The sequence below is a fragment of the Macrobrachium rosenbergii genome, chromosome 37, assembly GCF_040412425.1.
Source record: "Macrobrachium rosenbergii isolate ZJJX-2024 chromosome 37, ASM4041242v1, whole genome shotgun sequence".
Taxonomy (NCBI): Eukaryota; Metazoa; Arthropoda; class Malacostraca; order Decapoda; family Palaemonidae; genus Macrobrachium; species Macrobrachium rosenbergii.
Genome location: NC_089777.1, coordinates 18636537 through 18648552, shown reverse-complemented (window position 1 = coordinate 18648552; position 12016 = coordinate 18636537). Strand labels below are relative to the sequence as shown.

Genomic DNA, 12016 nt, shown 5'->3' with positions numbered 1-12016 from the left:
GTCGGTTTGTTTATTCATCTCTCTCTCTCTCTCTCTCTCTCTCTCTCTCTCTCTCTCTCTCTCTCTCTCTCTCTGTTTGAAATTTGCAATGTCGGTCGTACTTTCTTCATTGAAGTTTTGTTGGTCGGTTTGTTTATTCATCTCTCTCTCTCTCTCTCTCTCTCTCTCTCTCTCTCTCTCTCTCTCTCTCTCTCTCTCTCTCTGTGTGTGTGTGTGTGTGTGTGTGTGTGTGTGTGCTTTTGGAGATTCAAATTTACAGGTCTTTAATTCAAATATCCAGATAAAATAAAATTTTCTGTAGTAGGTTGATTGGTTTTGAAGCTATTTGTTTTTGGAGCTTATTATTATTATTATTATTATTATTATTATTATTATTATTATTATTATTATTAGTAGTAGTAGTAAGGACCCACCCCTCAAACCTCTTTAATACTTGACCTAAGCTCCACTTTTTTGATCATCCATCTCCTACCTCCTGAGACTTACGAAATTTCTCGTAACGTACTTAGTGTACCCATGGCACCCCCTCACCACCACCACACGCAAAGCCTCCTCCACCCCCCACCATTCTACCACTATATTCCATCCTAGTGCCTCTTTCCATAACAGAAAATTCCTTATCGTTTTCTTATTGCTATTTAAAATATTTTTCATGATTTTAAAACAATAAAATACTCTCCTTATTGTCAGCTTTTTTATATATCTTCTTTTATATGACATTCATGATTTAAATAGACTATTTCTTGTCTTGGTAATGTCATTTATGCCATTCGGTATGTGGCATTTATTCAGAGAAAGTCACACCTAGAGATTTACCTCAATGATAAATTTTTATTTGATAGCATAATTTAAACATTCATCATTTCTCGTATTGGCAATATCATTTACACCATCTAGGTTATGTCAGTTATACAGTGACAATTGGTATATGTCAATTATTCATTGCCAAAGTGGCAGCTTGAGTTTACCTCAATTATAAATTTTCATTTGACTGAATATGTCAATTATACTTTGCACTCAGATTTTACCTAAATTACATTTGGCTGAATATGTCGATTATTCAGTGCCAAATTGGCACTTAAATTCTACCTCAGTTATAAATGTTCATTTGACTGTATATGTCAGATTTTCAGTGCCAAATTGGCACCTTGAGTTTACCTTAATTATAAATTTTCATTTGACTGAATATGTCAATTACTTAGTGCCAAAGTGGCACTTAGATTTTACCTCAATTATAAATTTTCGTTTGACTTATATGTCAAATATTCAGTGCCAAAGTGGCACTTAGATTTTACCTCAATTATAAATTTTCATTTGACTGTATCTGTCAAATATTCAGTGACAAAGTGGCACTTAGATTTTACCTCAATTATAGATGTTCATTTGACTGAAAGTCAGTTATTCAGTGCCAATGGGGCACTTAGATTTTACCTCAATTATAAATGTTCATCTGGCTTATATGTCAAAAATTCAATGCCAAAGTGGCAGCTTGAGTTGACCTCAATTATAAATGTTCATTTGACTGAATATGTCAATTATAATTTGCATTTAGATTTTACCTAAAATATAAATGTTCATTTGACTGTCAATTATTGAGTGCTAAAGTGACACCTAGAGCTTACCTCAATCGTAAATTTTCATTTGACTGAATATGTGAATTATTCAGTGCCAAAGTGGCACTTAGATTTTACCTCAATTATAAATGTTCATTTGACTGAATGCCTCGAAGACTTCCGCCGTCGTCTGCTGGTACAGCGTCTCTAATCAAACGATAATAATGACCCTAATTATCTCGAGAATGCCTCTGAGACTATCACACACCCCATTGAAGAGCAATTAGGCAGGACCCCAGATGCAAAAGAAGAAGAAGAAGAAGAAGGAGAAGAAGAAGAAGAAGAAGAGGGAGAAGAAGAAGAAGAAGACGAAGAAGAAGAAGAAGAATAAGGAGGTGAAGAAAAAGAAGAGGAGGAGAAGAAGAAGAAGAAGAAGAAGAAGAAGAAGAAGAAGAAGAAGAAGAAGAAGAAGAAGGAGGAGGAGGAGGAGGAGGAGGAGGAGGAGAAGAAGAAGAATGAGAAGAAGAAGAAGAAGAAGAAGAAGAAGGAAGAAGGAGGAGGAGGAGGAGGAGGAGGAGGAGGAGGAGGAGGAGGAGGAGAAGAAGAAGAATGAGAAGAAGAAGGAGAAGAAGAAGAAGAAGGAGAAGAAGAAGAAGAAGAAGAAGAAGAAGAAGAAGAAGAAGAAGAAGAAGAAGAAGAAGAAGAAGAAGAAGAAGAAGCATTGCGTCCCTCGCTGAATCTGACTAAGGAGGAGGCGATTCGCATAAGCTTTGGTTTTGGTCACTAAAAGCAAACAGGTTCCGATTTGGGTGTTTGCATGTTTGGTTTTCGGGACTGTGTGGAATTATGGCTGAACAGGCTTTGAGTAACGACATAGCTATGCCTGTTAGCCTTCGAAAGTAAACAGGTCTGGATCTGGGTGTTGCATGTTTGGTCTGAGGGGTGAAATGGAGTTAGGACTAAACAGGTTTAGCCTAATGCCCTTTAAAAGCAAACAGGTTTGGATTTGGGTGGTGCATGTTTGGTCTGTTGGATTGTATGGAGTTATATCTAAGCAGGCTTTGGGTCATATGACCTTGTTTGTTTGTGTGAATATTGCATGTTTTTCATAAGGCTATGGCCTTATGAGCAAACAGGTTCTGAATCATCTGTACCTAGTTTATTTAGCTTTTCATGTTTGGTTTGCTGGAAGATCATTTAACCAAACAGGCATTACTCCAAAATTGTCTCCAGTTCGTTGACTTGACTCGTGTTTGCTTTTAAGGCAGACATGACAAAGAACGAACAAGCTTTAATTGGTCCGTTTCTGCGTGTTTGTTTTGGTAGAAAACATTACATTAAGACCAAACAAGCTATTATTCACCTGTTATTTTGTATGGATGTTTGTTTTGATGGAAAACATGATTTTTCAAACAAACATGTCATTTGCTTTTATTTTTTTGCGTGTTTGCTTTCACAGAGACCATAAACTTTTGACTGATTCTGGAAACATATAGCAAATATTAAGCCTGGATATGATTAAGTTGGCAAAAACGTGAATGAAAAGAGAAACTAAAAAAAATAATGCAATAAAAATAAAAAATTTTAAATAAAAGATAAAATTTTAAAATTGAGAAATGATAAGTAAGTAAAGAAATGGAAATCACTTGCAACAAACATAAACGAAATCAAGAAACAAAGTAAAAAATAATAAATGCATCTGAAATCTTCATATTCCATATTATTAAGTTAGCAAAAACTTGGATAAATGACAAAACAATAAAAATAAGGAATACTAAGCAAGTAAAGAAACAAAATAACTGGTAACAAACATAAATAAGATTAAGATATCAAGTCAAAACGAATAAAGGTAAACTTGAATGAAAGACAAAATGATAAAGATAAGGAATAATAACTGGTAACAGGTAACAAACATAAAATAAGATTAAGAAATCAAGACAAAATGAATAAACGTATCATAAACCTTCACAATCTATATCACAATTTCCCCACGTGTCGAGTCCAATTTCAACCGATAATTACCCTTTTTGGGTGTCGCGAAAAAGTGAAATTGAATCGCTAGGAAACCCCGCCACTTCTAATTAGCGACTCCTAGTTATAGAAACATCGTATTTTTAATGGAGACATTATGCAAATCATATTCGATGCTATTGGTCCTGTTGTCATTAAGAGTGGGCTAGTGATTTAATATATTTTTTTTCTAATATGTCTCATTTGCAACTGCAGCGTATCTGAATTTTTATATTAATTTGATAGAGACTGAGAGTGTTGCTTTAAAATCCAGTTATTTTGGATTTAGGGTTTCATGTAAGAGATTTTGGAAACACAAAAACACAAATAAATAGGGGCTAATAATTTTGCTACAGAATCCAGGGATATAAAATTTAGTATTGTTATGCCAGTGATTTTGGGAACACAGAGTAATGCAATTTTGCTACAAAATTTTCCAAAATATAAATTTTTTAGAATTGTTATGTTAGTGATTTTGGAATATATATATATATATATATATATATATATATATATATATATATATATATATATATATATATATATATATATATATATATATATATGTATGTATATATATATATATATATATATATATATATATATATATATATATATATATATATATATATATATATATATATATATTATATATATATATATATATAATATATATATAGGGTCACAATTTTGCTACAAAATCCAGGAGTTTGAATTTAGAGTTTTTATGATTTTGGGAAAACAAAAATGCAAAGTAATTTGATAAATGTTACCAATTTTGCTACAAAATAAAAATATTTTAAATATAGAGTTTTATGTAAATGGTTTTGGGAACACAGATTAGTGGCTGAAATGAATATTAAATTTTAAGAGAATAATAGCATTAATTCATTATTGTGAGAAAAGAGTGATAATTAAAATTCAGTGAAAATGTTCATGATAAGCAAATATTAGTAAACCTCTTTGCTTTCCAAAATGTTTCTAGTTTTCCAGAACTAGAAGGAAAAAATGGAGTTAAAAACTATAACCTATATCAATTTCACTTTCTGTTAAAGAGTTAACTGAAATCGCGAAGATGTTTAAATGCATAAATAATTGCAATGAATGAATATGAATAATCTGATTAAATTAATAAATAAACAAACATACGAGCAGATCAATAAATCATTGAAAGTACAAAGGGCAGAGAAAAAGCTTTTTGTTTATTATTATTATTATTATTATTATTATTATTATTTTATTATTATTATTATTATTATTATTATTATTATTATTATTAACTTGAGAGAAATCTAACAGAACAAAATATCTGAGATAAGAATATTAGAGGGATAACCAATTAATAAAAAAAATAGATTAAAAACAGATAATCTGGCATATATATAATTTTAAAAATTCAACATAAAAAAAATGAAAAATGCAAAAATCAAGAATCACAAAGACATCCCAAAAAACGTGATTCATCCGTCAAACATTACCCACTATTGGAAAAAACCCTGATACATCAGTCAGACATTATCCGCTATTGGAAAAATAACAAGTAAAAAAATAGGCAAATTGGCATATATGATTTACCAAAAAAAAAAATGAAATAAAATAAAGCAGAAATAAAGAATCAGGAATCACAAAGACACCCCCCCAAAAAAACCTGATGCATCCGTCAGCCATTATCCACTATCGGAAATCGCCTCCGCTCCACCATCGAATCTCCTGCATCACTCGGGGAGTAAAAATCACCTCTAAATCTACGAGAACTTGCGAGAAAACTTATGCGACTCTAATTACGGGGACGAGATAAAGTTTCGTATGGGAATCGAACAACTTCCAGCCCGGGCAGCAGTAACTCTCACGCCCAATTAGATCTCGGGAATCGGCGGTGTGATTATTCACTGAAGTAATCAGCGGTAGGACTGGCTTTAATCAATAGGAAAGATTTAGGGCTTCGGTAGCAATCGTTGTTTGAAATTGAAGAGGACACACTGGTGTAGGTATGTGTGTATACATATATAAATATATATGTATATATATATATATATATATATATATATATATATATATATATATATATATATATATATATATTATATATATATATATATTTACAGCATAAATATATATATATATATTTACAGCAGCATATACGGGATAGCATATATAGCAATTTATATAGCAAGCACGGGATAGCAGCAATAGGGATATATATAAGCACTTTGCAGCAGAAAGCATTGGGGTAACAGCAAGCACGGGATAGCAGCAAGCAAGGGACAGCAAGCAAGCACTCTACAGCAGCAAGCAAGCACTTTACAGCAGCAAGCAAGCACTTTACAGCAGCAAGCAAGCACTTAAGTAATAATTAAAATACGCATCAAAATATATCTATAATAATCTATCCAGCGTTATCAGGCCAATTCATTTTTGTCAAGAATGATTTAAAATTCGCTTTTAGGAATCACCAGGTAATGTATTTTTTAATCAGCGCTCAGTGACACGCCCTGAGAGAGAGAGAGAGAGAGAGAGAGAGAGAGAGAGAGAGAGAGAGAGAGAGAGAGAGAGAGAGAGAGAGAGACGAATGTTTCACTCCTTTCAATGAATGATGCCAAGTGAAATCTTGGTGGCCAAAGATAGCGCTGAAGAAACTACCTGGTTTCTCTGTCTGTCTGTTCATTTATTTGTTTATTTATTTATTTATTTATTTATCTATTTATCTATTTATTTAATTACTCATTTATTCATTATTATATTTATTTATTCATCATTATATTTATTTATTATTTACTTATTTATTTCTTAATTTATTTAACTATTTATTTATTTATTTATTTATTTATTTATTTATTTATTTATTTATTTATTTATTCATATATTCCTTTGCTTACATTTTCACCAAATCACGTCTTTATTTTTACCATGAGTTGAACTACCCTTATACCACACAGGCTTTAGACGCTTTGCCCAGGAGTAAAAAACAAATCGGTTGGGATTCCACCCCGTAACTGTTTTGAAATGGTGTGGGTTGCTTTTTTACAACTTTTTTTTTTTTTTTTTTTGGATAAAGACAACTCCCAATAACGCGCAAAATTCAATATGGTTTTTCCACCCTGTTTTTTTTTTTTTCGACTCCAGCAATATTCTCTCTTTTCTGCTCTGTGTAAAATGCAGATTTGTTCTGGTGGTTTTTTTTAGAGTCTTGGTTTTTTTTTCCTGCCTGGAAATCTTTTCAGTTGTTTTGTTAACCGTAGTATCTCTTTCAGCTTAGTGGAAAGAAAGTGGAGCCGCCTTTGGTAAAATACGTAAATTATATTTACGATTTTTTTTTTTTTTTACACATTTCAAAAAACGTGAAATTAGTTTTAGGTTTATGGAAAATTCGGGGCGTGTGTTTTCGCTTGAGAGAGAGAGAGAGAGAGAGAGAGAGAGAGAGAGAGAGAGAGAGAGAGAGAGAGAGAGAGAGTCCAAATCATCTCTCCTTTGTAATGACAGGCAAGAGAGAGAGAGAGAGAGAGAGAGAGAGAGAGAGAGAGAGAGAGAGAGAGAGAGAGAGAGAGAGAGAGAGAATCAAAATCATCTCTCCTTTGTAACGACAGTCATGAGAGAGAGAGAGAGAGAGAGAGAGAGAGAGAGAGAGAGAGAGAGAGAGAGAGAGAGAGAGAGAGAGAGAGAGAGAGAGAGAGTTCAAATCATTTTTGTAATGACAGTCATGAGAAAAAAAGCGAGAGAGTGAGGGACACAGAGAGAGAGAGAGAGAGAGAGAGAGAGAGAGAGAGAGAGAGAGAGAGAGAGACTTGCCTTGCTGCATTTCAAGCAAGGCGAACACCGCCAAGTAGGGTAAACTCAGTTAGAAAAAAGTTTGGGAAAATGCACTTGAAAATATTACTAAAGCTTAAAGTGGCCCTCTCCTGCTGGTTCCACCCCCTCCCTCCTGCTTCTCTCACTGCCCAGGCCTCCACCACCGTTCCCACAAGAAGAAGAAGAAGAAGAAGAAGAAGAAGAAGAAGAAGAAGAGGAGAGGAGGAGGAGGAGGAGGAGGAGGAGGAGGAGGAGGAGGAGGAGGAGGAGGAGGAGGAGGAGGAGGAGGAGGAGGAGGAGGAAGCAGCAGAAAACAAGTGAGAATAGAAAGAAGATACTCTGACCAGTCCAGCTCTCCCATAAGAACTATGAGAAGAAGAAGCAACCAAAACAAAACATAACTGCTTGAACAAGAGACAGAATATCAGTCCAGCATTCCAACGAAAAGAAGAAGAAGAAGAAGAAGAAGAAGAAGAAGAAGAAGAAGAAGAAGAAGAAGAAGAAGAAGAAGAAGAAGAAGAAGAAGAAGAAGACGAGAGAACAGAAACAAGAAGAAACAGACTACAAGTCCAGCATTCCCACAAGAAGAAGAAGAAGAAGTAACCAAAACACAGCAGAATTTCAAGAACAGGTGACAGATTACCAGTGCAGCATTCCCACGAAATGAAGAAGAGGAAGAACAAGGAAATTAAGAAGACAAGAAACACCACCAACAAGACAACAAAAAACAAAAGAGGGTAGAAAGAACAAGAGACAGGAAGAGGAAGAGATACAGAGACACGCGCAGAGAGAGAAATCTATTGTGTGACTGTTGGTCTTTCAGAATGAGGAAAGCCAGTTCACTAGACATTTTGAAACGCGAGGAAGTCTGGAGGCTGCGATGACGAGCGTTTGTGCTGGCAGCTTCAAAGAAGGAACGGCTCCACTGATATGTTTTGAAAAAGTGTAGATAGCGATGCTGTTTCTATAGTTGCCAGAATTTAGTTAGTATAAATAAAAACTGTTTCTGGAAAAAGTGTCGGTGGCGATGTTGTTTTTATAGTTGTCAGGATTTAGTTAGTATAAATAAAAACTGAAAAAAGGTGTAGGTGGCGATGTTGTTTTTATAGTTGTCAGAATTTAGTTAGTATAAATAAAAACTGTTTTGGAAAAAGTGTAGATGGCGATGTTGTTTTTAAAGTTGTCAGAATTTAGCTAGTATAAATAAAAACTGTTTTGAAAAAATGTAGATGGCGATGTTGTTTTTAAAGTTGCCAGAAGTTAGTTGGTATAAATAAAAACTGTTTTGGAAAAAGTGTAGATGGCGATGTTGTTTTTAAAGTTGCCAGAATTTAGTTAGTATAAATAAAAACGGTTTTGAAAAAAATGTAGATGGCGATGTTGTTTTTAAAGTTGCCAGAATTTAGTTAGTATAAATAAAAACTGTTTTGAAAAAAGTGTAGATGGCGATGGCTTTTTATTTTTTGGTCAAAATTTACTTGATAAAAACAAAATCTGTTTTGAAAAAAGTGTAGATGGCGATTTTTTTTAATCTTGAATTTGCTTGTTATAAATAAAAACTTTTTAAAAAATTGTAGATAGTGATTTATTTTTAAAGTTGTCACGATTTACTCATTATAAATAAAAATGATTATTTTTAAGAATGAACAGCTCCAACAGATATATTTTGAAAAAGTGTAGAAGGCAATGTTTTTTTATTGTTTTTTTTTCCAAGTGCTGTTAGAATTGGCTTAATATAAAAGTTATGTTTATTATATTTCTAGTCATTATTTGGGGTAAAAATGATAGTATTATCATTACTGCTGCTAATATTTCTTTTTATTTACTATCATTATTATTATCATTTGATAAATAATAACCCAATATATACATTATATATATACATATATATATATATATATATATATATATTTTATATATATACACACGTATATATATACATATGTGTACAAACAGATTTAAAACATATGTAAATATATACCAGCCCAGATATTGCCAATTGTCAATAATGTCCATCCAATTCCGGCTAATTAGGCTGAAATGAAAGGCCATATATATTAACCATTCGAAATTATCTGTATAATTAAGTGCTACAATATGGGGCATGAAATATCAGGCTTCAGTCTGGATAAATTAATCGTCAAAATTATCAGGATAATTTTTTCGTCAGATGGTGTAAAATATAGTTGATTCAATTTGAATGAATTAATCCGAAGAAAATTAGATATGCAAATTGAATGAATTGTAAGATTATCGAAAATACAGTTTAATATCCCAGAAAAAAATTTTTGTGAGGGAAAGAAAAATTCATGAATCAAGAACGAAAATAAACAAGTAAAAAATGCGCCGAGGTTTCTTCGGTGCAATCGAGTTTTCTGTATATCGTATAATCGAGGCCACCGAAAATAGATCTATCTTTCGGTGGTCTCGGTATAATGCTGTACAAGCCGCGGCCCATGAATCTTTAACCCGGACCCAATGGTGGCCTGGCCTATATCGTTGCCAGAAGCACGATTGTGGCTAAATTTAACCTTAAATATGATAAAAACTATTGAGACTAGAGGGCTGCAATTTGGTATGTTTGATGGCTGGAGGATGGATGATCACCATACCAATTTGCAGTCCTCTAGCCTCATTAAGTTTTAAGATCTGAGGGCGGACAGAAAAAGTGCGGACAGAATAAAGTGCGGACGGACAGACAAAGCCGGCACAATAGTTTTCTTTTCAGAAAATTAAAAAGTATTTATTCTCAGTACGTTAATGTAAAAATAAATTAGATGTTCAAATTAAACAAATTGAAAGTTTATTAAAAAAAACTTAATACTCAATCAACCTTTTGCAAAGGAAGACGAAATTCAAGAATGAAAAATAAAAATATAAAAAAAAGATAAAATACCAGTCAACTTCAGCGTCCTAAATAGCATATTACAAACCAACGGAGAATTAAGAATCGAAAATCTGAATAAATCGATCAGACAAACAATGATACGTCTAATTTTCTTACGTTAATTTATCGACAAATAACTCTCACACACGCAAACTACAATGACAAATCCATTTGTGTATGATTTCTAATAAGCCGCGGCGTGCGTGCTTATCACAGTTAATCAGGGGCGCAATATATAATCTATTATGTCAATTAATTAATACTGATCAGCGGCGGATATGGATATCTGTGCCTGACACGTGTATGCGATTCAGTAATTGGTTGGTGTTGATTCGCTTCTGAGCGGTTAATGTATGTATGTATGTATGTATGTATGTGTTTATATATATATATATATATATATATAATATATATATATATATATATATATATATATATATATATATATATATATATATATATATATATTATATATATATATTTAATGTTTTTACAGATTTATGTTTTAAGTTTTGTGTATGCATTTGTATTCATGTATATGTATGTATGTATGTATGTATATATGTATATATATGCATATATATGCATTTATATGTGCATACATATATGCATATATGTATGCACATATAAATGCATACATATGCATATATATATACATACATACATACATACATACACGAATACAAATGCATACAAAAAACATAAAACATAAATCTGTACAAAACATTATATAAAATATCAATTAATTAATTTTACACTAAGCAAGCATTTACAAAAGACAGATCAAACGTGAACACACTCAACTAACAACTCAAATAAATCATGAAACACGAAACAAATTAAACTAAAAAGAAACATAACGAAAACTTCTCTCCAAATATTCTGAAAAAATCGAAGCCAGGTGTCAACTGGAACTTTGATGTCGGAAGTTACGTTTAAAGCGAGTCGATGGCTGAGAGACCAGGTAAGCACAGGTGAGGCAGTCGAGGAGGAGGAGGAGGAGGAGGAGGAGGAGGAGGAGGAGGAGGAGGAGGAGGAGGAGGAGGAGGAGGAGGAGGAGGAGGAGGAGGAGGGTAAAGCTGAGAGTGATCTGAAGTACACCTGGATAGCAGCAGCCTCTAGCTCGGCCCACCTGGACGTTCCTTGATCAGATCCAAGGGCTATTAAGCCAGGGATCAATTCCTCTCTTGGCTGCGCCCTTGACAATAGCCTGACACCCCCTCACTCGCCCCTCCCCCTTTCTAAGCTCCACCCCCCTACTCTCTTCGCTGTGAGACAATAAGCTCTTCATGTACGAGAGTGGGAGAGTGCCAGGCTGCTCTCTCTCTCTCTCTCTCTCTCTCTCTCTCTCTCTCTCTCTCTCTCTCTCTCTCTCTCTCTCTCTTTACAGTAGGTCTGTATGTATGTTTGTACTGGTGGTATACGTATACCGTACATGCATATAAAATATAACTGTAGAAGGAAGTAATAGGTGTGGCTATTGAAGAATGAAATACACACGTACACATACATACACACACACACACACACACACACACACACACACATACATATATATATATATATATATATATATATATATATATATATATATATATATATATATACACATATATTTCTAATATTTTTCAATGTTATTAAAGTCTAATATTTTATACTATCCTAATTCTTATTTATTTTATTTTCAGCTGATATATTCTTTTACAATGTTTAATATCTTTTTGTTTAGAATATATACAGTCCACCATTTTGACCCCTTATTTGTTGAATAATAATAATA

The 12016-nt window shown here is 33.1% G+C and overlaps 1 protein-coding gene and 1 pseudogene across 1 annotated transcript in view; both read left to right on the top strand.

The window, feature by feature from the left end:
* Window positions 1-12016, top strand: part of LOC136825379 (zwei Ig domain protein zig-8-like) — a 228151-nt gene that overhangs the window by 110085 nt on the left and 106050 nt on the right. The window lies entirely within an intron of this gene.
* LOC136825172 (cilia- and flagella-associated protein 251-like) lies at window positions 1719-9147 on the top strand (annotated as a pseudogene).